General features: G+C 51.2%; 1 protein-coding gene and 2 long non-coding RNA genes across 4 annotated transcripts in view; 2 read left to right on the top strand and 1 right to left on the bottom strand.

The window, feature by feature from the left end:
* ALG1 (ALG1 chitobiosyldiphosphodolichol beta-mannosyltransferase) overlaps nt 1-21,495 on the top strand; it is a 2,244,281-nt gene that overhangs the window by 2,035,947 nt on the left and 186,839 nt on the right. The gene's annotated exons all lie outside the window — the stretch shown is intronic.
* Nucleotides 1-21,495, top strand: part of LOC138567651 (uncharacterized) — a 44,989-nt gene that overhangs the window by 8,590 nt on the left and 14,904 nt on the right. The gene's annotated exons all lie outside the window — the stretch shown is intronic.
* Nucleotides 4,584-21,495, bottom strand: part of LOC138567650 (uncharacterized) — a 43,256-nt gene continuing 26,344 nt past the window's right edge. Inside the window, exon 2 of the long non-coding RNA XR_011302268.1 lies at nt 4,584-4,764. This is a non-coding gene — a long non-coding RNA (uncharacterized lncRNA). The remainder of the gene's footprint in view (nt 4,765-21,495) is intronic.

Here is a 21,495-nt window from a genome sequence, read left to right as displayed (position 1 = left end):
GCCCCTCTTGATATTAGAGGCTTCATCTCCTGTGGTTGCCACAGTTTGTCTGGTTAGGCATGCCTGCCCCCAACCCCCTGCCCCCAGAAGCTCCACCTTAGCTCCTTTATCCTGCTCTGGGGAACCGTGGTGTCTGGCGTCACTCTTGCGGGCCCTTGATCGGATTTCGCCAGGGCCTCCAGAGTGCGGTGCCTTGGCCCTTCCTGGCCTCAATCTTCTCCTGGATGGTTGGTGTGGTGGAGGTTGTGAGGTAGTCCTTTTTGTATAGCTGACTGCTCTGTGGTCCGGAGCCTACTCCCTCCCTTGCTATGTCCTACGGTCTCTTCCTCTGTGTGTTTGCATTAATAGAGGTGCCTCACCTGTTGCACTCGTCGGGGTTGCACTTGTCGGGATCCTTATGAGGCTCCACGGGTGCTCCTGCTATCCCCCTGTTGCTCTCCTCTATGCTTGCCCCTTCAAGGCTCCTGCTGTCCCTCTGCTGCTTTCCTCTACGCTGGCCCCTTTAAGGCTCCCGCTGTCCCCCTGTTGCTCTTATCTACGCTTGCCCCTTCCAGGCTCCTGCTGTCCCCCTGTTGCTCTCCTCTATGCTTGCCCCTTCAAGGCTCCTCCTATCCCCCTGTTGCTTTTCTCTATGCTTGTCCCTTCAAAGCTCAGGGCTGGCTCCGGCTGCTTTCCCACTCGTAAGGCACTGGATGGACGGAGAGGCTATTTGCCACAAAACTAGCTGCTTGGGTGCTGTAGGCAGATGAAAGTGTCTGAATTGCCTGGGCCTCCCTTTCACGGCCCGACAGAGGAGATGAGTAGTGCCTTTGAAGGGTTAGTCTTGCCAAAACTATGTAATGGGATGCTAATGAAGCTGCTAATAAAACAACTACCCTTTTGTGAGGGTCCAATAATTAATGATATTGAGCATTGATTTCTAATACTTTAAGGAATGAAGCAAGCACACTGTGTTGTGATATGCACTTAGTTAGCAGGCCACACCATTTTTAAAATGTTCGTAGGTAGGCCACCCCCATCAGGTATTAGACCATGGCCATCATGCAAGACACACCCCCAAATGAGCCCCCACCACCTTACTGTCTTACCCCACTTAACGCCCTGGGAGTACTTGAAGCATATATGGGTAACATATAAAACATTCTTGCAGAGGGCTGGTTGTGGGTTCTCCGGATTCGAAGCACCAAACTCAACGCGGGTCTTGGATAGTCTTTCACTGAAGGAAAATCGTAAAGTACATGTACCCATAGTAAGTCTGCATAGCACCATGGATGACACGGTGACTGTGTAGACCTCTAATGATCTACCATCGCCAAAGCCTGAGATACCCATAACCTTACCTGCCATTGCCCCTCAAGGTAGGGGTATATTCAATCTTGCCCCACAAGGGAGGAGTACACCCAATTTTGATCAATCCAAGCATACGGCTCTCCTCCAAATGGCCCGACCTTATGGCCAACATTGCTAAAGAGCTACTACTTTCTAAGGACCCATTTGACCGTGGCTTTTTGTCGGGTTCATTAAACGATTGGGTAGCAGACCTATGGGTGCCGAAATTGAACTCTGCATCCCAGACACATGGGCATGCTAGTGCTGATGCTACAGACAGCAAGGGTAAACACTGCCAGCCAAACTCTTTCACAAAGGGAAATGACAGATCAAACCACTTAAACTGACCTCTGTATTGAGGAATCCATGAGTTCTATCGGGCCAATATTGGCATGCGATGAAAAGGCAAAAATCCCTAGCGTAGATTTATTACAGGAAACTGTTCCTTATTTCTGCATGAGCTGAGTGCTGGCCATAAAGAGGTTAAACATCCCACAGTCATGAATGCCAAATTGAAAAGCACTTCCCTATGAAATCTGCCAGTAAAAAAAAAAAAAAAAAAATTACATATGCCTAAAATAATGGACTCGAACACTCATGACTTTGTAATGGATCAAAGATATTTCATTATAACGAACATTCAGAAAACTAAAGAAAAAGAGCCCAAAGAAGCCCTGCGCAATAAGGTTCTCGCTTGGTTGTGCCACAGAACTGTCCCAGGAGTAGTCGGACTCAAGGACTTAATGATCATTCGGAGGATAGAGCTGAGTGACTGGTGTCTGCTACCCAATTGTGACTGCATTTTGGTGGGCTGTGGGGCCAGCACCTTGCCTGCTTTTCTCAGACGATGCAAATATCTACCCAAAGGGACCTCAAACTGTAACATTATTCTTAGAATTTATATCTTCAGAGAGTTTCTTATGGTTCTTCCTCTTCCTGATTATTGTTAACATGCTTACTCTGATTTTCTCAATACTTGAACTGCAGTTACTAAGTGGATGGTGATTGTTATGTCTTGCCCATTTTGCTCTTATCTTGTTATCAACCCTTATATGTATTTATGTTGTTTGTCTTGTCTGCGCCCTTAAGCCTCCGGGTTCTCAGGTGCGCAATACAAATTCAATAAAGTAAAGTAAAAGTGCTCAAACACCGCCTGGGGACTGTATGGGAACCTGACGCATAAAGTGTTGCTAAGTATCACACACCAGGTGAAAAGTGCGGCTTCTCTCTCGTGCAATTATCACACCATTGACGAGAAGTCCTGTCCCGCCTCCCCTCACTGAAACAATTACACTCATTCTGAAAACAATGCTACAACTGACTGCACACTACACATCCCATCTCGAAAAACTTCAGCTATCTGGACAATTGGAGACACTCACTGCCATCCTTGCATCCTTCAAGGACACATCATATGTGCCTGGCTGCTTCTGTACTCGAAACTCTTTAAACTGAAGCACTCCTCCTTTACCTGACAATCATTAACTGCTCACAGCAGGACACAACTGTATTAGTTCCGGAGGCAAGTGGCCTTCATAGAATCATAGTTGGCTAGCCCAACCCTCCGATTGAGTTTATAGCTATTTGGTGACTATTAGCCAATTAGGAGGGCCGTTCTGTTTGGGATATGAGGCACACTGTGGCAAATCAACTTCCGGTGCACCAGTGGTGCAGAGATGAATATCGGTTTCTAAACCATCAAACAACCCCACAACCTCTAGTATACCATAAGGGATCTGAATAGATTGGAAACATAAGCAAATTATAAACCTTGTTCAATTTTGGTAACATGGACGGAGCGGCATGCTTATCTGTGAATAGTCGTGGATCGTTGGTTAGTTGCAACACAGCGATAATACAACTATTACCCAATGTCTTTGCTTTGGGTAATAATCGCTTCGTGAAAGCGAGGCGAGTGGAAAGCATCTAAAAGTTCCTCCGAGCCTGTTTTTGCCATTTAATTGTATTAATCTGTGCTCCGTGCCTCAGTGAATCCCTCTCCCTGCCTTCCCCACCAGCTTCCTCTTCCTGATCCCCGCCCGCCCACCTCCCTGATTGGTCAGATCACTAGTCTTAACGGATATGAGTTTCTTGACCTACTATCCGCCAGTTGTCACTGGTACCCCCCCTTATTTCCCTTGTCATCACTGTGTGCCCACAACCCCTTAGGTCCCAACGTTTCACTGTGTGCCCAGACCCCCTGGTTCACATCTCATCACTGCCCCTCCAACAACCTCCGGTTCAGTGTGATGCTGCCAGCTTCTCGCCTGGTCCCCTAAAATATCGCCATCTACCCATGCCCCTCTCGTGTCCCATGTTGTCGCTGTGTTCCCCCAGCCCCCTCTGGTCGCCCTTGATGTCGCTGTATACCCCCAGCCCCTCTGGTACTGTGATTTCTCTCTGTACCCTCTGGTCCCCTGCATGCTGTTGTGGTTTGCCCCCACCCCCGGTCCCCTGCGATGCCCCTGTGTACCCAACCCCTCCAGTCCTCGTTTACAGTTCCCAGGCATGCCCTCCTGTCTGTGCCCTAGCACCTGCACTGTCTAGGTGTCTCTAGACCGAGTGCAGTAGCTAGTCTTCACATTTGTGCTGTTCATGCCCTGTGGGAGTGTCTTTGCTTTCTCCCTCTTTCCCTCCCTTGTCATCGAATGCCTTTAAAGCGCATTGCGCTTAATCGCCGTGTGGATGGAACATCATATCATATCACTATGCTTACTCTCTACTCTGCACATTACACAATTAGAGTGCACCTATACCCCTCAATCAATTCGGCCAAGCTGCTCACATATGACCACTACCCCACAAACACGTCATCACTCTAATAAAAAGCAGCTATATCCCATTACAAACCGGCCTAGCTGCACATATAAGCGTCCTACAGGCCTAACGCAGCCAGAACCCAGTCTGGGTGTACACCCACCAGACTGCACACATATCATCAACACCTCATACACCCCAGTCAAAAATGTCATAAAACGGATGCAAATTATATATACTGTATAGCTTATGAATTATATGTTCTTTAGCACTACCAAGGAGTTCTCCAGGATGAAGTTTCAAGGCACAGCCAAATAGTTCCTACTGGATAGTATGTGATGTTCCATCCCACTCTGTTGCTCCTTTCAGCAAGCATAGATGTATAAGCCCCCATTTGCTTTATTGGCCCACATTCTGTATAGTTGAAGGCCATTTGAAGTTACGCTGATTTGATCAATGTTAACACAAAGAAGCAAAGTAGTAGAGAAGCAATCAAGTTTTACGCTGATCATTTTATTCTTTACAATGAAATATGTATTAACTGAAAATAAATTGCAAAAACCGGCAAGAACATTTATTTTTGGACAACTTCGAAACAATGGCACTCAGGAGGTTGGTGCGAAATTCAGGTCACCCACACAAGCCAACGCGGAATGCTCCAATGAGGATGACTTCTCTCTAAGTGTAAAGAGATAAAAAAGTAAGGCTCAAAGATTGGGATGCATGCAATAGCCACCAAAATGTAACGTATGACAGCATGAACATATTAATCAATAATTTATTGGGTATTTATAATGCCCCTATACAGCAAATGGTGCATCAAGGTACATATATTTATAATAGTAATGTGAAATTCAAAATTACAATGTACATGTCATCAGAGTGAACTGGACCTTCCAGCCCTCTAAGATGAGATAGCAATACCCTTGAGATAGATGGGGATGCAGAATTGTATTCAAACATCAATAATCGAAACAACTCAGGTAGTTGGCAAAAGGATAAGTGTTTTAATATCAATTATCTAAAACAGGAATGATAACGGACATCAGCAGATGTCTCATCACTATCACAAAGCGTTTCATTAAAACAATGACACCTTTATAGTAAATATTCGTCATTGATGACGTTAACCTGTGTATCACTCATGTCATCCTACGTGGGAAAACTTAAATACCTACGGGTGAATGCGATAGGGTCTAAACAAATCATCTAGGTATACTATCCATACTCGTTTGGGCAGTGAAATAAAGTGATAGGCTTCTTAACATCAGGTGGGGCAACTAAGCCCTTCCTAAAATGTCACTATAAATGTCACTAAATATACAACGTCTAATTGGCTACACAACTATAGGACCCTTGATCATGCGGTCCTTTATCATTGGTAAGTTTCCAACCTCTGTCGGTACCCTCCCAACCTATGTTAGCAGCTCTCAGGCTGAGCGTCCAGGTGCAGATAAGCTAGTCTTAACCACAGCTTCCCAACAATTAACATGATCATCCATCATCACCTCAGTGGTCTGCTGTCAATTAGGGCGTTGAACTCGTCCTTGGAAATGTTCCTTGCTACTGAAGAATTCAGGGGAGTGAAGGCACACTCTGCCTTTGTGCGTAGGTGTGACCATCATGCTCTTCCGACTTCTTCTCCCCACGTGACTAAAGACCACGAAATTGAGCTTTCAGAATTCAGATTTTCCGGACTAATGTCCAGGAAAGTCATAATTGTATAAAAAATGTATATTTTATGCGGCTAGTAGTTTTGACCATTGACCATTGTTCCTGAATACATATTCCTAAATTTCACAATTTGCATCACATTGTATCAAAAAACTCCCACTTGTGTACAATTCAACCAGTCTTTTACAAAAGGAATGAATTGCCATTTGCAACTGTGGGTCACTTTTTCATTGGTGCCTGAGACAATTTTATGCCCCAGGCCAACCTGGTGGCCAACCATGCTTGGATAGTGTCATACATTCTGTTGATGTAGCTGTAGTCTTGGTCATAAATCCCTGAGAGGGGAATGAGGATTTGGGTATCATCGGCATAGTTGGTATAAAATATGTCCAGAGCGTGGTTTTGTATAAATGTTGTAAAATGTTGGGGAGACGCATGAGCCTTGAGGCACCCCACAGGGAACTTGAGTTGGATGGGCAGCAGTGCTTCCAGCATAGACACTGTGTGCCTGCAAGAAATTAGGCAATCCATTTGGTGGACTTGGGTGAAATGTTGGCAGCTAAAGTGAGGTGGTGGCAGAGTGTTTGGTGGTTGACCAGGTCAAACGCTGCCACTGGATCGAGAAGGAGGAGGGCTAGGTTGCCAGTGTCGTGGATATCGTCGAGTTGGTTTTTCAGGTCAAGGAGGAAGTATTCTGGGCCATGGACAGGTCTGAAGCCTGATTGGTGAGGGCTGAGGATGTTGTGTTGTTTCAGGTAGGCTTGTATTTTAATGTATGATATGATATGATATGGAATTTATAACGCGCCTATACACAAGTGTTTCTAGGCCAGACAAGACAAGGATGGGGAAATTGAGGGAGGACGAAACAACGATCTTACTAGGCCTTGTCATTTAGATCACGCAAGTGCAGGGAAGGGGATGTAATCAAAGGTGCAGCCAGCGGGTGGCTCAGTGCAGGTAATCAAAAGTGCAGCCAACGGGTGGCTCATAAGTGCAGAGCGAAGGGGATGTAGGGTTACAGATACAGACCCCAAGTGCTGGGGCAGCCAAAAGGCAGTGCAAGGTGCAATTGGACAGGCAGGGACCTGGGCCCAACTTCAGAGGGTGACCAGTGCGTGGACCAGACGGGTCATCAGCAGGGGAGAGGAAGAGAGAAAGCAGAAGCAAAGCGGAAGGTCTTGAGTTGCTTCTGGGACCAGAGGTAGTTCTGCTCAAGTTTGAGAGAGGCAGGGAGGCTGTTCCAGAGGGAGACCCCAGCCGAAGAAAGAGATCTGCCCCCAACTTTCTGCTTTGAAAAGCGACTGACCCTCAGAGAGTTGGAGGTGGATGAGCGGAGAGCTCGAGAAGGGACATGTTTAGGAAGAGAGAGTTGTAAGTAGTGCGGTCCCAGTCCCCAGAAAGACTTGTGGACAATGCAGAGGGTCTTGAACTTGATCCTTGCCACCATTGTGGGCAATGTAGGCAGCAATGGTAGATGAGTGTTCAAAATGGCTGCGCATCGACGCCATGTTATCCTGTCTCACATTTTACACACTAGCATTACAAAGCCGTGTCTCCAGGTGTCACAGGTCCTCTGTCTGATACGCAGGGGCAGCACAAACTTGTGCATCCCCATAGGGTTATGGCACCTGCACTATAGTAGTACACAGGACACAGTAACCCCTCAGGGATAGCGGGTTAGGGTCTGTTGGATTGGATAGGCACAGGGAGGTAGGGTAACCGGAAAGAGAGTTAGGTAGAGGGTGTGGAAAGCAAGGGGGAAGTAGGGTAAGGAACAAGTTACTTACCTGTAACTGTTGTTCTCTAGCATGGGTCTGGCACAGAATCACATGCTCATGAATATTCCCTGTCGTCGGGCTGGGAATCCTCGGTATAAGAAAAAAAAGTTTAACTTTTGTTTATAAACTGTCTTTCTCCTATAAACCAATGTCTGAGCTATGGGTCATACTGCTACCAGCCAATGACTGCCCTCTCCCTAAGCCCCTCCTCTGGCAGCCATCCTCAGATTTGGTAGCACGTAAAGTGGCAGTATGACCAAGAAGAGCCCCAGAGGGGCAGGAGGGTTCACATGTGATTCCATGCCAGACCCATGCTGGAGAACAACAGTTACAGGTAAGTAACTCGTTCCTTCTCCAGCATGGGGTCTAGCATGCATTCACATGCACATGAATAAAGAATACATAGCCCGGGAGGATAGCTCAGCGGCAACGTGCGTGCCTTGGAAGCAAGACGACACGAAGCAACACGGGTTCGATTCCCGGATCCGCGCTTAGAAACCTCTGGGTGTTTAAGCGCGTTATAAATACGCAACTAAGACAAAAAAGAAAAACAATTATGCAACCAAAAAAAAAACCAATTCCTGTAACAGCGCCTCGATGCCCGTGGGCTGTGTGAGCGCTTTAAAAATGGAAATAAATAAAATAGCAGTACATACATACACGCCCACGGGAGGTGGCAAGGCTCAACAGAAGGAATTACTCTTACCTCCTCACCTTCAAGCAACCAGGTTGCGTAGCACTGCTTGGCCGACTCTGTACTCCTCTCTGAAATCCCTGTCAATGCAGTAGAATTTCGTGAAGGTGTGGGTAGACCTCCACGTAGCAGCCCTGCAGAGGTCTTGCAGGGGCACAACAGACAGGAACGCAGTCGTCGCAGCGATCGCTCTGGTGGAGTGGGCTCTCGGACGGCCAGCCAGCGGTTGGTTTGCCAACTAGTGACAATGGGAGATGGAAGCCTTGGACAAGGCCTTCCCATGGTTCACAGGACCAAAGTTAACAAAAATCCGAGAAGCCTTCCGGAAACTCTTCGTGAGGGCCACATAAAACTTCAGCCCTCGAGCCACATCCAGTGAGTGCAAAGACTTTTAAGCCGGCGACGAAGGCGTCAGAAAAAACACAGGCAACACCAAGGGTTCGTTCACATGAAATTCGGATGGAAACTTGGCCATGAAGTAGGGGTGCGTCCGCAGCACCACCCTCGTCTCGTGGAAAGTGAAATAAGGCTGCTTGCAGGACAGGGCATGGATCTCACCTACTCTCCTGGCAGAGGTAATGGCCACGAGGAAACCTGTCTTCCAAGAAGGAACTTGAGCAGAGCTTTATGCATAGGCTAGAAAGGGGCCCCGTGAGCCTAGTCTGCACCACGTTGTGTTCCCACACCGGGGCAGCGCCTTCACCGGCGGGAGCGATCGGAACAGTTCCCTAATGATCTCCATGACTAGATGGTGCGACCAAAGCAAAGACTGTCCTGGAGCCCTGGTGTAGCGGGAGATAGCCGTCAGATGCACCAGGATGGCGACGTGCGCCAGCCCTGACGTAGCCAACGACAAGTTGGAAGGACTTGTGGGCCGTGACCCTCAGAGGGTTAATCTTCTGTGATCGGCACCAGGTCGCGAAACGCTTCGATTTGTGTCTGTAACACTTCAGAGTCCACGACTCCCTGGCCTTGGCGAGGACCTCCCTGCAGTCCGCAGGCAGCTCCTAACCACTGAACTCGAATGCTGCAGAAGCCAGGGCTTCAGGTTCAGCGATCTTGGGTCGTGGTGCAGTATTGCGCCTCCTACCCTGGCGAGAAGATCCACGACCACTGGTAGCTTGACTGGAGGGGACGCGGACGTGCTGAGAAGGTCCGGGTACCAGATTTGCTTCGGCCACACTGGTGTGACGAGGATCATCCTGAACCAGCACTGTTTGAGTTGACCGATGACTTGTAGTAGCAGCAGCAACGGAGGGAACGCATACAGGAACAGGCCTTCCCAAAGGGAAGGTGAATGCCTTCCCCATGCTCCCCGGCTGGGGGAAGCTGATGGTGAACCTCCGGCACTCGGTGTTCATCGCCGTCGATAACAGATTGATGTGAGGACTGCCCCACCTGAGGAAGAAGTTGTCCACTTCACCCTGCAGAAGCTCCCACTCGTGGCAAGAGCGCAGCTCCCTGCTGAGGGAGTCGTCAATGTTTTTGACTCCCGCCAGGTGAAAAGGAAGGAACAAGTTACTTACCTCTAACTGTTGTTCTCCAGCATGGGTCTGGCATGGATTCACATGCTCATGAATATTCCCTGTCGTCAGGCTGGGAATCCTCGGTAAAGAAAAAACCAGTATCAGTTTCGTTTCTGATCTGTCTTTCGTAGTAATAACCAATCACTGATCTCTGTGTCATACTGACCACAGCCAATGACTGCCCTCTCCTTAAGCCCCGCCTCTGGCAGCCATCCTCAGATTTGGTAGCACGTAAAGTGGCAGTATGACCAAGTGAAGAGCAGCAGAGGGGAAGGCGGGAGGGTTCGCATGTGATTCCATGCCAGACCCATGCTGGAGAACAACAGTTACAGGTGAGTAACTTGTTCCTTCTCCAGCATGGGGTCTGGCATGGATTCACATGCTCATGAATAAAGAATACATAGCAGTACACATGCACAACCACGGGAGGTGGCAAAAAAGGCTCAACATTAAGCAATACAACAACTCAACATTAAGCATCTCTTACCTCCTCACAAGGCTCACCTCAGGCGAACAGGTTGCGCAACACTGCTTGGCCGACCCTGGACTCCTCCCTGGAATCCCGATCGACGCAGTAGAATCTTGTGAAGGTGTGCGTCGACCTCCATGTAGCAGCCCTGCAGATGTCCAGCAGGGGCACACCAGATAGGAACGCCGTGGTAGCAGCGATCGCTCTGGTCGAATGGGCTCTCGGACGGCCTGGCAGCGGTCGGTTTGCCAACCGGTGGCAGTGCATGATGCAGCCGGAGAGCCATCTGGAAATGGAAGACTTCGAGAGAGCCTTCCCCTGGTTCACAGTCCCAAAATTCACAAACAGCTGTGACGTCTTCCGAAAACTCTTCGTGCGGTCCACGTAGAACTTCAGCGCTCTAGCCACATCTAGCGAGTGCAAAGTCCTCTCAGCCGGCGACGAAGGCGACGGGAAGAACACTGGCAACACCAAGGGCTCGTTGAGGTGGAAGTCCGACGGCACCTTGGGCATGAAGGAGGGGTGCGTCCGCAGCACCACCCTCGTGTCGTGAAAAGTTAAGTATGGAGGCTTGCAGGATAGAGCCTGGATCTCTCCCACTCGTCGTGCAGAGGTGATGGCCACGAGAAAAGCAGTTTTCCACGACAGGAACTTCAGCGGTGCCGAATGCATAGGTTCAAATGGGGCACCCATGAGCCTAGCCAGCACTACATTAAGCTCCCAGGCGCCTTCACCGGCGGGAACGATCTGAAAAGTCCTTTCATAAATTCCTTTACAAGACGATGCGACCATAGGGACGCCCGTCCCGTCGTCCTGGTATATCTTGAGATGGCAGCCAGGTGTATTTTGATGGAGGCGTTGGCCAATCCCGCCTTGGCCAACGACAGCAGGTACGGCAGCACTTGAGGGGCCGTAATCCGTAGAGGGTTGATCTTCTGTGCCCGGCACCAGACAGATCACCTCTTCCACTTATGTCCGTAACACTTGAGAGTTGAGGACGCCCTGGCTTTTGCGAGAACCTCTCTGCAGTCAGCCGGGATATCGTACCCCCCAAACTCTAGTGCCGCAGGAGCCAGGCCTGCAAGTTCAGAGACGCCGGGTCGTGGTGTAGGATGGCGCCTCCTTCTCTGGAGAAAAGTCCAGAAGGTCCGGGAACCAGATCTGCCTCGGCCACGCCGGTGCGACGAGGATCATCCTGCACTGGGACCTCTTGAGCTGGTTGATTAGTCGAAGCAGCAACGGAAAGGGAGGGAACGCGTACAGGTATAATCCATCCCAGGGGAACGAGAACGCATCGCCCATGCTTCTTGGCTGGGGGAACCTGCTGGCGAACCTCTGACACTTTGAGTTCGTCGCTGTTGCGAACAGGTCGATCTGGGGTTTGCCCCATCGTCGGAAGAGTCGGTCCACCTGATCCTGGCGCAGTTCCCACTCGTGACACGCGCGCAGCTCCCTGCTGAGCGAGTCGGCGATGGTGTTCTTTATTCCTGCCAGATGGAAGGGTACCAGGAACATCCCTTGGGCAACGGTCCAGTGCCACAGAACCTGCGCTTCCTTGGATAGGGTCGGGGATCTGGTGCCCCCCTGCTTCCTGATGTAGAACATCGTGGTGGTGTCGGTGAAGACACTTACCAGTTTGCCCTTGGGGGACGGAAGGAACGACCTGAGGGCCCAGAACACGGCTCGGAGTGACAGGATGTTGATGTATAGTGACCTCTCCTCCGGGAGCCAAAGGCATCTCTGGTGTGCGCTCCCCATCCTTATAGGGAGGCGTCCGTCGTCACAGTTTCCTGATGTGCCGGGGTCTAGAAGTTCATGCCCGCTGCTAGATGCGCGCGGTTGCCCCACCACCGGATCGCTTGGCGGAAAGTCTCATTGAGGGAGATCCTGTCTTCGAAGCTGCCCGCCGCTTGCATCCAACGGGCATCGAGGAACTCCTGCAGTGGCCGCATCCGCAACTTGCACAGACGCACGAGGTAGATGCACAACGACATCATGCCGAGCAGGGACTTGATGGACCTCACCCTGGCCACTTCCATGGTCAACAGTCGTTGTACCTTGCCCATGATGGCTTTCGTCCTCTCCTCTGGCGGTGAAGCCAACCGTGCCACTGTGTCGAGTCTGGCTCCCAGGAACAGGGCGTCTTGCGACGGTACCAAGTGGGACTTTGCAAAGTTGATCGAGAATCTCAGTTCTGTGAGCAGGCGGACGGTCTTCGCTGTGTGATCGAGTTCTCTTGACTTTGCTCGGATGAGCCAATCGTCCAGATAGGGGTATACGTGGATCCCCTGCAGCCGCGCCGCCACCGGTAACAAGCACTTAGTGAAGACCCTTGGCGCTGACTTCAACCCGAAGGGCAGGGCCTTGAACTGGTAGTGCCGCACTTGTAAGAACTTTCGATGTCCTTTTCGAATGGGGATGTGGAAGTAAGCATCCTCCAAGTCCAGCGATGACAGGAAGTCGCCTTCCTCCAATTGTCCCAGCACTTGCTGAAGGGTGACCATCCGAAACTTCTGGGACTTGATGTATTTGTTGAGGCGGCGCAGGTCTAGGATGGGCCGCCAGCCGCCGGTCTTCTTTCGGACAAGGAAGTACCGCGAGTATACTCCAGAGCCCCGGAGCCTCTTTGGGAAGAGTTCTATTGCGCCCTTTCTCAGCATTACTCATACCTCCAGAAGCAGCTGTGGCACATGGTTTTCCTTCCTGGCCACAGGTGGGAAACGGGGACACTTTCTTTGGAACTCCAGGGAGTGCCTGTTGGCCAGCACCCAGCGGTCGGTGGAGATGGACTCCCACACGCTGATGAATTTCGCCAGCCGGCCTCCCACTGGGGTGCTCGGGTGGGGGCCCGGCGTCACGGCCGGTTCAATCTTGTTTCGCTGAGGCCTTGCCACCTTTGCCTCCTTGGCGACGACGACGGTCCTCCTGTCTTGTTGCGGCATCTGTAGGCTTCCTGCGACGAGGAGTGGGCTGCCTGGCGGTACGACGAGGCATTGCCGCCGAATCCTTTGGAGGCACCTCGAGACTTGCCACCGGAGGTCCGAAAGGACTGCCGTCGCTGATGGAGAGAACCCAGGGCCCGGGCCGTCTCGGAGTCCACCTTGATGGCCTGCAGCGACTCGTCCACTGCCTTGCCGAACAGGTTGTTCCCGTCGAAGGGCATGTCCAGTACCCTGGTCTGCACGTCCTGACGGAAATCAGTGGCCCTGAGCCAACCGCACCAGTGATGGCAAACGCTGTTGCCCATCTGGCGAAAGCCGGTGTCGGCGATGTCTGTGGCCACCGTGATGGCGTGGTCCGATGCCACCTCACCTTCCTGCAGGATTTCAAGGGCTTCTGCCCTCTTGTCATCTGGGAGGAAGTCCAGGATGGGAGCGATCTTGAACCACAGCTCCCTGTCGTAGCGCGCCACGAGGGCGTTGGCTGCCTTGATGGTCGTCGCTGCCGACGAGATGACCCCTCGTCTCATGGCATCCAGCTTCTTCCCCTTGGCGTCCGGCGGGGAAGTGGAAGTTGATGCCGTCGCCCCAGTCGATTTCTTCTTGGCCGCCGCAGAGACCACCGAATCCGGGGACGGTTGTGCCCTGAGGCACATCGGAGCGGAGTCGGGGAACCGGTACTTCTTCTCGCACCGGTCCCTCTTCGCACGGGCCGGGACAGGTTCTTCAGAAGGGACAGTCCTTCATCCCAGATGTCGTCCAGTAAGGGGACCGAGAGGACGGTCTTCCTCTTGGCCTCCTGTCATTGGTAGAGGAACCCTTCCTTCTTCTGCTCTTTGGGTCATAGCTGGAAAAGCTCCGATGCCCTGGCGATCATGGCGTGAAAGGAGACAATTTCGTCGGGAGGGGAGGCCCGGGCAGGGGGTGATGGGAGATCCGTCCCGTCGTCGTCGTCCGTCCCTGTCGTCGCCGTCCCCGTCTCGTCCCTCGGAGGAGGGGATGGGGGTGAAGGCTGGAAGGAAGGTGGAGGATGGACTCGCCTCTGCTTGTTCGGTGGGCTCCCCGACGGTCCAGGTGCTGCTGGATCGTCCGCTGGTGGTAAGGGCAACCCTGTCCTTATCTCTGTACACAGGGTCTGCAAAGCCATCAAGATTGCGCCTGAATTGTCTTGTGGCATCTGTTGCGACAGGAGCGAAGGCTGGGGCGCGGGTTCCTCCACTTCCTCGACGGTCTGCAGTTCCTCGTCGGCCCCACCGTTGCTCTCTACGTCTGCCTCGTCGGGATCCCTCCCGTAGGTTCTGGCCTCCTCGAACTTCTTGTCCAGGATCTTTTTGACGCCAGCCAGCTCATCCTCGGTGGTGGTTTCCGTGTCAGTTAGGGCTACCGTGTCCCCACCCCTCTTTCTCATCCTGGGTTTTCACAGGGTCTTCTCGATAGGCTGGAAAGATGTTTCCCTCCTTGGTGGCAGGGAAACTCTGGGCCCGGAGGTCGTCTCCACTGAGGTAGCCTCCGCAGGCTTTGCCAGGGCCGCCACGACTTCTTCAATCGAGGCCTTCGCCGGGTGAATTAGGGCCTTCATGACCTTGGCTGTGTCTGAGGCCTTCACCTTAGGGGGATGGTCACCGCCTCGCCCCCCCCTCTTGGCTTTCTCCATCGGGATCAACCGGGGCTTCTTCCGAAGCTTACCCGGGTTCTCCGACTTCCTTTTCACCGAGCCAGAGCGTTGGCTGGTGAATGATGGCGTCTGTGACATCGCGCCCTGCCTGGCAGCCGAGGAGCCCGAACCAACGGCGCTCCCGGTGCCCGCAGACTCGCGGTGCTTAGCCTTTTGTTGGGCCCCCGTCGCCAGAGCGCCCTCAAAGGTCTTAGAAGACCGCTCAGATTTCTTCTTCTCATCTGCTGCTGGGCTCTTCCCCTTCAGCCAGTTGGTGAGTCAAATACGAAGATCCTTCATTGTCCGGACGGACATGTTCTTACAGAACGCACAGTCCTTCTCCACGTGCGATTTGTCGTCGTGAAGGCAGTAGAGGCACCAGGAGTGCTCATCTTCCTTGAAGACGTTCTGTAATCCACATCCTGGCCAGTTCCTGAACAGTTTGGATCCAGTGGGCGTCGAATCTTCCTTGTCTTGGGCCGTGTCCGAAACGGGGTAGGCCTCAAAGGTCTTCCGGAATCCTCCAAGAAGTGTAATTCGACGAAAATCTGCCCTTGAGGGGCGTAGAAAAATTCCAAAACGGGTCCCCGTTGATCGGAAGAAGAATCGGTGGAGCTTGAGGCTCGAATTGACTGAAAAAATAAGAGTATACTCTTTGAAGAAAAAAAAAAACGCAATACGCAGTAAAAGCTTGAGAGCTAAGCACGAGGACTCCCAACACTTGAACGTGCGGTAAAAATCTGAAGATGGCTGCCAGAGGAGGGGCTTAGGTAGAGGGTAGTCATTGGCTGGGGGCAGTATGACCCAGAGACCAGTGATTGGTTATTAGTAGAAAGACAGTTCAGAAACAAAACTGAAACTGATTTTTTCTTTACCGAGGATTCCCAGCCTGACGACGGGGAATATTCATGAGCATGTGAATCCATGCCAGACCCCATGCTGGAGAATGAGAAACATCCCCCGGGTGACGGCACAGTGACACAATTCCTGCGCCTCCCTGGAGAGCGCCAGGGATCTCGTGACCCCCTGCTTCTGGATGTAAATCATTGTGGTGGTATTGTCTGTGAAGGCCCTCACCACTTGCCCTTGAGGGACAGAAGAAATGACTTGAGGACCCAAAACACTGCCCGTAGTTCCAGGACGTTGATGTGTAGTGTCTTCTCCAGCAGCCACAGGCCTCTGGCGTGGAGACGTCCGTTGTGGTTTCCCCAGCCTTCCAGGGAAGCATCCGACGTGACAGTCTCCTGGTACGGCGGGCTCTGAAGTCTGTGCCCCTGGCGATGTTGGAGCGCACGCCCCACCACCTTATCGCTCGACGGAACTCATCGAGCACGATCCTGTCCTTGAAGCTTCCGGACACCTGGATCCAACGGGAGTCCAGTAATTCCTCAAGTGGTTGCATGGGTACACATGAATTCCCTGTAGTCACGGATGGGCCGCCAGCCAAGCTAGGCACTTCGCAAAGATTCTGGTCGTCGACTTCAGTCCGAAGGGGTGAGACGAAAAACGGATTCCCGTTAATCGGATGAAGAAATGATGGAGCACACAGGCTCGATTGAACAAAAATAGAGTTTTCTGAGTCAAAAAGCGCAAAAAAAGCAGAAGGCTCTAAGAGTGGAACACGAGGACTCCCAACACTTGAATGTGCAGTAAAAAATGTGAAGATGGCTGAGGAGGGGCTTAGGGAGAGGGCAGCCATTGGCTGGGGGCAGTATGACCCAGAGCTCAGTGAACGGTTTATAGGAGAAAGACTGTTCATAAACGAAAGTGAAACAGTTTTTTCTTTTACCGGGGATTTCCAGCCTGATGGGGAATATTCACAAGCATCAGAATCCAGGACAGATAGCATGCTGGAGGAATGCTCCTCGACAACTTCTGCTTCTCCTCCAATGATCCCATGACTGTTGATAAATCTCTGTGCTCATGAGGCTGTGCGCATCACACACACACTTCATTACCTCGACACTATGTTGAGACAACAGACTGCCCAACACCTTACCCAGTGCGTGCTTCACTACTGTGCAGCATGCATATAACACATTAATTATGGCCATTCAGTGCACGAAGACAGTTGTGACTCATACAAGTTACATTGATATTCACACACATTATGCATTGATGAATAAACAGGGCTACTTAGCTCTGGCTTGTAGATCTAGGCGGGATTGTCAGTTCTGTGCTTGCATGACGTTCCAAGTGCCATTTCAGTAGATGGTGAAGGCACGTTCTAAAGAAACAAAGGCTGAAATCAATATGTCAGAGTGTTAGTGCTCTGTTCATTTAGTAGTGCATTCTTTTGCTATGTGTAAGCGTCTCCTAGGAAACATTTGTTGCGTAACTCACATAAGTAGATTTTACATTAAGCACATTAGATTTCTATTTTTGCTTAACATTCTTTACATTGCTGGTTGTTCCAACACTAGCACGCAGTTTTTTTTTTAAATCACATTTTATTGTTTTTTTATTTAGACATTACCTAACACAACCTTGACTCCAATGAGTCAAACTACAATAACTCACTGGCCGTCCAGATGGCATCCGACGGGCTCTCTATCGAGAAGAACTTGGAGACGAGTTAGGTTCAAACATATCAGTGATCCATTGTTCCAAGAACAATTCCATGTATGTTCCCTCCGTATTTTCTGGCAAGCCTAGAATTCACTGCAGTATTGAGGGTTCCCTTACTGGGTCCGCAACCCTCTTCCGATCGAGCTGCTTCACCCATGCACTGCTGTGGACATCCAGCGTCGGGCGTCCTCGGGATATGGCAGGAGGCAGATGTAGGGTGGATGCAGCGAACTCCAGGAGAAGATTACAGGTCGGGTCTGCTTGTGGAGCAGTCTGTGCTTCAGCACGCCGCGAGCCACAATGCTTGTTCAGGCCTCTTGGATTCCCGCCGGCTAGGGCTGCTCCTTTCGCTGGTAGGTGTGAGCACTCTTGTGGACGCAGCGTGGTTGGGGTGGCCAGTCCCGCGCACGTCTCACACCGTCTGACACCCACCAGGCAGGCCCCCACCTTTGTATCCGCAGTCCCCGGACGGGCACTCTGGGCGGCAGCACTGGTGGTCCACGGTTTGGATTCCAGGGTGCTGTTGCAGGGGCAGCGTCACCCCCACCAGGGAATCGATCTTCTGTGTTCCTTCGCCCGCACTGGACTGGCTGGGCGCTCCATGCAGGTCTGCGGGTAAGGTATTTCTTTTGGATCGTTGTCCCTTCACGTGGAGCGTTAGGTGCTTCACCTAGTACTTCTGCATCTGCCGGGCCGTCTCGGTCGGCAGATAAGTTCTCTGTGTTCTATGGGTCTCGGGTGCCTCCCTTTATGCGCTCGATGACCTGTTATAGTGCAACTGAGTTTCCAGGCGGCTCCTCCTTGATACACTTGGTTCTCGAGGGTCGCGTTTCAGTCTGCGGCCATCTTGGCGTTCCTACCTCGAATACACGCTGATTTCTTCCGCGGCTTGTATATTGCTGGCGGGTCTGATTTTTGATTCCGTTTTTCGCCCAAATGTTCCCCACTCATTTGTCGCTCCACAGGGATGGTTTTCCCCTCAGGGTTTACAAGAATAGCAGGCTATTTTACAGGATGTTTGTCGGCGGTTGAGAGAGCTCGGAGACTCACGTCTTCATCACTCTGCTGCTAGCCACGCCCTTCCAACACTAGCACGCAGTTTAGCCTTCACACCAGGTAGACAGAGTAATGACAAGCTAGCCCAAAGACGCTGCAATCCCTTTAGTGAGCCTAATGAGTTGCTTGTTCCCCTGGGCATAGAGTAAGAGCCCAGGAGTGTGTGAGGGCCAGGAGGTGAGAACCTGACCTCAGCCAGAAGAAACAGAACACAAACAAAGCAACAGCATGAACAGTGACATTCAATCAGTGGAAGAACTCATTGTATATCACTTACAATGCCAATTATCCTAAAAGGGGTTTTTAACATAGCATGGGACCCCTCTAAGGACAGAACCAAAATAGCACAGGGGGCACAAGGGAAACCCTGGCCTTGGTAGATGCGTGGAGGGCGTTTGAAGGGATACCAGGAGGGGTACACCTTCTACTGGCATGCTCACCACAAGCACTCGAGGATAGATTACGTGTGGCTCTCCAGAAGTCTGCTGGGCCACACTACAGGGATCTCGGTCGAGACTATCATGCACTCAGATCACGCACCCATAACCCCAAACCTGAAAAGAAACTGACGACCTGCTGCCAAATCGGTCGAACAACTGTATCAAGCAAATTATCCGCCCCTCCTAGAAAGGATCAGAACGAAAATTATGTGGGCCCCTACCCATAACACTGCTAGGCCAAATAAATGTTATAAAAATGGTCATCCGACCCCAACTGTTATACTACTTCTCAGCCCTCCCTATCCAGGTACCGCCCGCCCTATTCAGGTCTCTGCAAAAAAATGACGAGTAGATTCCTATGGAGCAATGGAGTACCGAGAGTGGCTGCTAGAGTCATGGAAATGCCTACTTGTAAAGGCAGGTTGGGGGAAACGGACCTTAAAGTCTACTATCTGGCAGCCCAGATGAGAGTTATCCGGGATCGGCAGAATGAAGATAGGGGAAAGAGATGGAGGCCAATGGACCGATCAGTAGCAGCCGAAAACTTGGAAGTGATACTATGGAAACCCAAACCAGATAAACCACCCCGAATGTACTGTAGCAAGATTCTGGCTCTAGTGGGCGACGCGTAGGATGAAGCAATGAAGAGGAGACACATCACCCCTCACCCATCACCGTTCACGCCGTTATTGGACAATCCACAATTCACCCCGGGACACAAAACCGCTGCATTCACCAAATGGCAGCAGGGGGGATGCCAAAAGATCAGAGATATGTTTGCGCGGAACCAGGTCAAACAATTCGACCAATATACGGCAGACTTCGAACTGGGGGAGAGCCGAGAGATTTCGCTATGCACAACTAAGGCACTGGTTATTCCAACCCTCCATGAAACAAGCAGGGACATGCTAGCTAACGCCCTTTGAAAAATACCTGAATATAAATCCCGGCGACAGGCGGGTGGTCACCTAAAAGTGGTTGAAGATCCCCCTCCGAGGCCATATATGAAAGCATTGAAATTATCCACGGGACACTCAATAGAAAAGAGCGAATGGTCGAAACTATGGGTGAGCATTCCCAAGCTCACGAGATCCCTCCAAATTCGGGAAATCTGGGTAAAACTGCTTTTCCATTGGCACCCAACGCCCTAAAGACTCCACAAAATTGACCTGGGGGAATCGAAATTCTGTTGGAGGGAATGTGGAAGGGAGGGAACTTGGAGCCACATAGGTGGGACTGCCCCAAAATAGAGAGATATTGTGAGAGCATACAAGAGGGTTCTGCACAGACTGGTCAAGGTTATTGGAGTTCCAACAGGAAGGATCGAGGGGTGCTTGGTGTCCAAGGAACATGCGCCTCTTGGGTATAGCAGGATAGCCTCTGATCGAGCTACTACAGGGGAGGTGCCCCGAGGACTGAACAGAAGCACGCAGTGCAGCACTGACTCATGACACCAAGGATAACGAAGCCCGGAGATGGCACTTTAGCACTATGGACTACCGTCAAACCAAAGGGGGTGAGGGGGCATACACATTTACGGTTGAATGTCCATTTTGGGATGCCCAGGCCCTGTCATTGGAATCAGTGGTTTCCTGTTAGGAAACAAGATGGCCCCGGTGGCCTCTTGCTTTCTATCGCCTGTTACCTTACTTTTCCCAAAGTCACACGAAGCCCTGACTCTGTCCCTTCTCCCTGACTGGCTGTTGGGTGGAAGTTCCATATATGGTGTTGTGGGGGAAGTCCAGGCCAGACTGGCTGGAGCCTTCCCAATCACTGTATGTTGTGGGTACGCCCTTGGGGTGGGACCTAGGTGAATGGAGTGTGTGACGAATACGCATTCTGTGTTATGGGTGTCTCGTATCTGGCGTTTGACACAATGACTGAGACAGCCCTGCCCAAAACTGGTATGAATGCAGTGTGTAGTGCTGAATGGCATGGTACTTGGCCGAATCCACATTCTGTGTTGTGAGTGTCTGGATGGAGAAGAATGGCCTGAATGCACTGTGCGCCTGATTGGCTGCCTGACTGCCCTTCTGAGTGATTGGTTGCCTGAGTGTGACCCACCAGAATGAATGGGAGATCAACAGTATATCTGGGGGCCTTTCACTACTAGAAATCGCTCAGAAGCTGAAGTAGAAACTGACATCGAAACTGACGCAGTTCAGAAGCTGAAGTTGAAACCGATGCTTACCTTTGAAGCCCACTGAAAGAAGAACTGATTTGCTGTCCTTCGATAATCTGAAAGCTGCTGTGCCTTCAAGGAACTGATCCAAGAGAGGACCTGGCTAGGAGATCTCTTCCCGAGCTACAAGGGGCCATTGTGCACCAGCCGATCTTTGCCAAAGCTCCCTGGTAGACAGACCTACGAAAGGCTGCCGACCGGAGAAGGGGACAGCTGAGGGGATCAAAGAGAAACACCGGACAGCCGTCCGCCGTCGCCGACCTGAGCCACAGAGCTCCCTTTGCCTAAGAACATTTGATCCAAGAATTGGGACTAGAAATTGGTATGCTTCAGTCTGGTCTTCTGGGTGTATTGCTGTCCATGTAGAGATCTTTCTTGTATGGCCGTCGGTGTGATTGCTGTGGTAAAATCATTAGGCTTGCTTTT

This window comes from Ambystoma mexicanum, chromosome 2p, assembly GCF_040938575.1.
Source record: "Ambystoma mexicanum isolate Mex_15411 chromosome 2p, UKY_AmexF1_1, whole genome shotgun sequence".
In the NCBI taxonomy this organism is placed as follows: domain Eukaryota; kingdom Metazoa; phylum Chordata; class Amphibia; order Caudata; family Ambystomatidae; genus Ambystoma; species Ambystoma mexicanum.
Note: the sequence above shows the minus strand (reverse complement) of the source record. Positions and strands in the feature narration are given on the sequence as shown.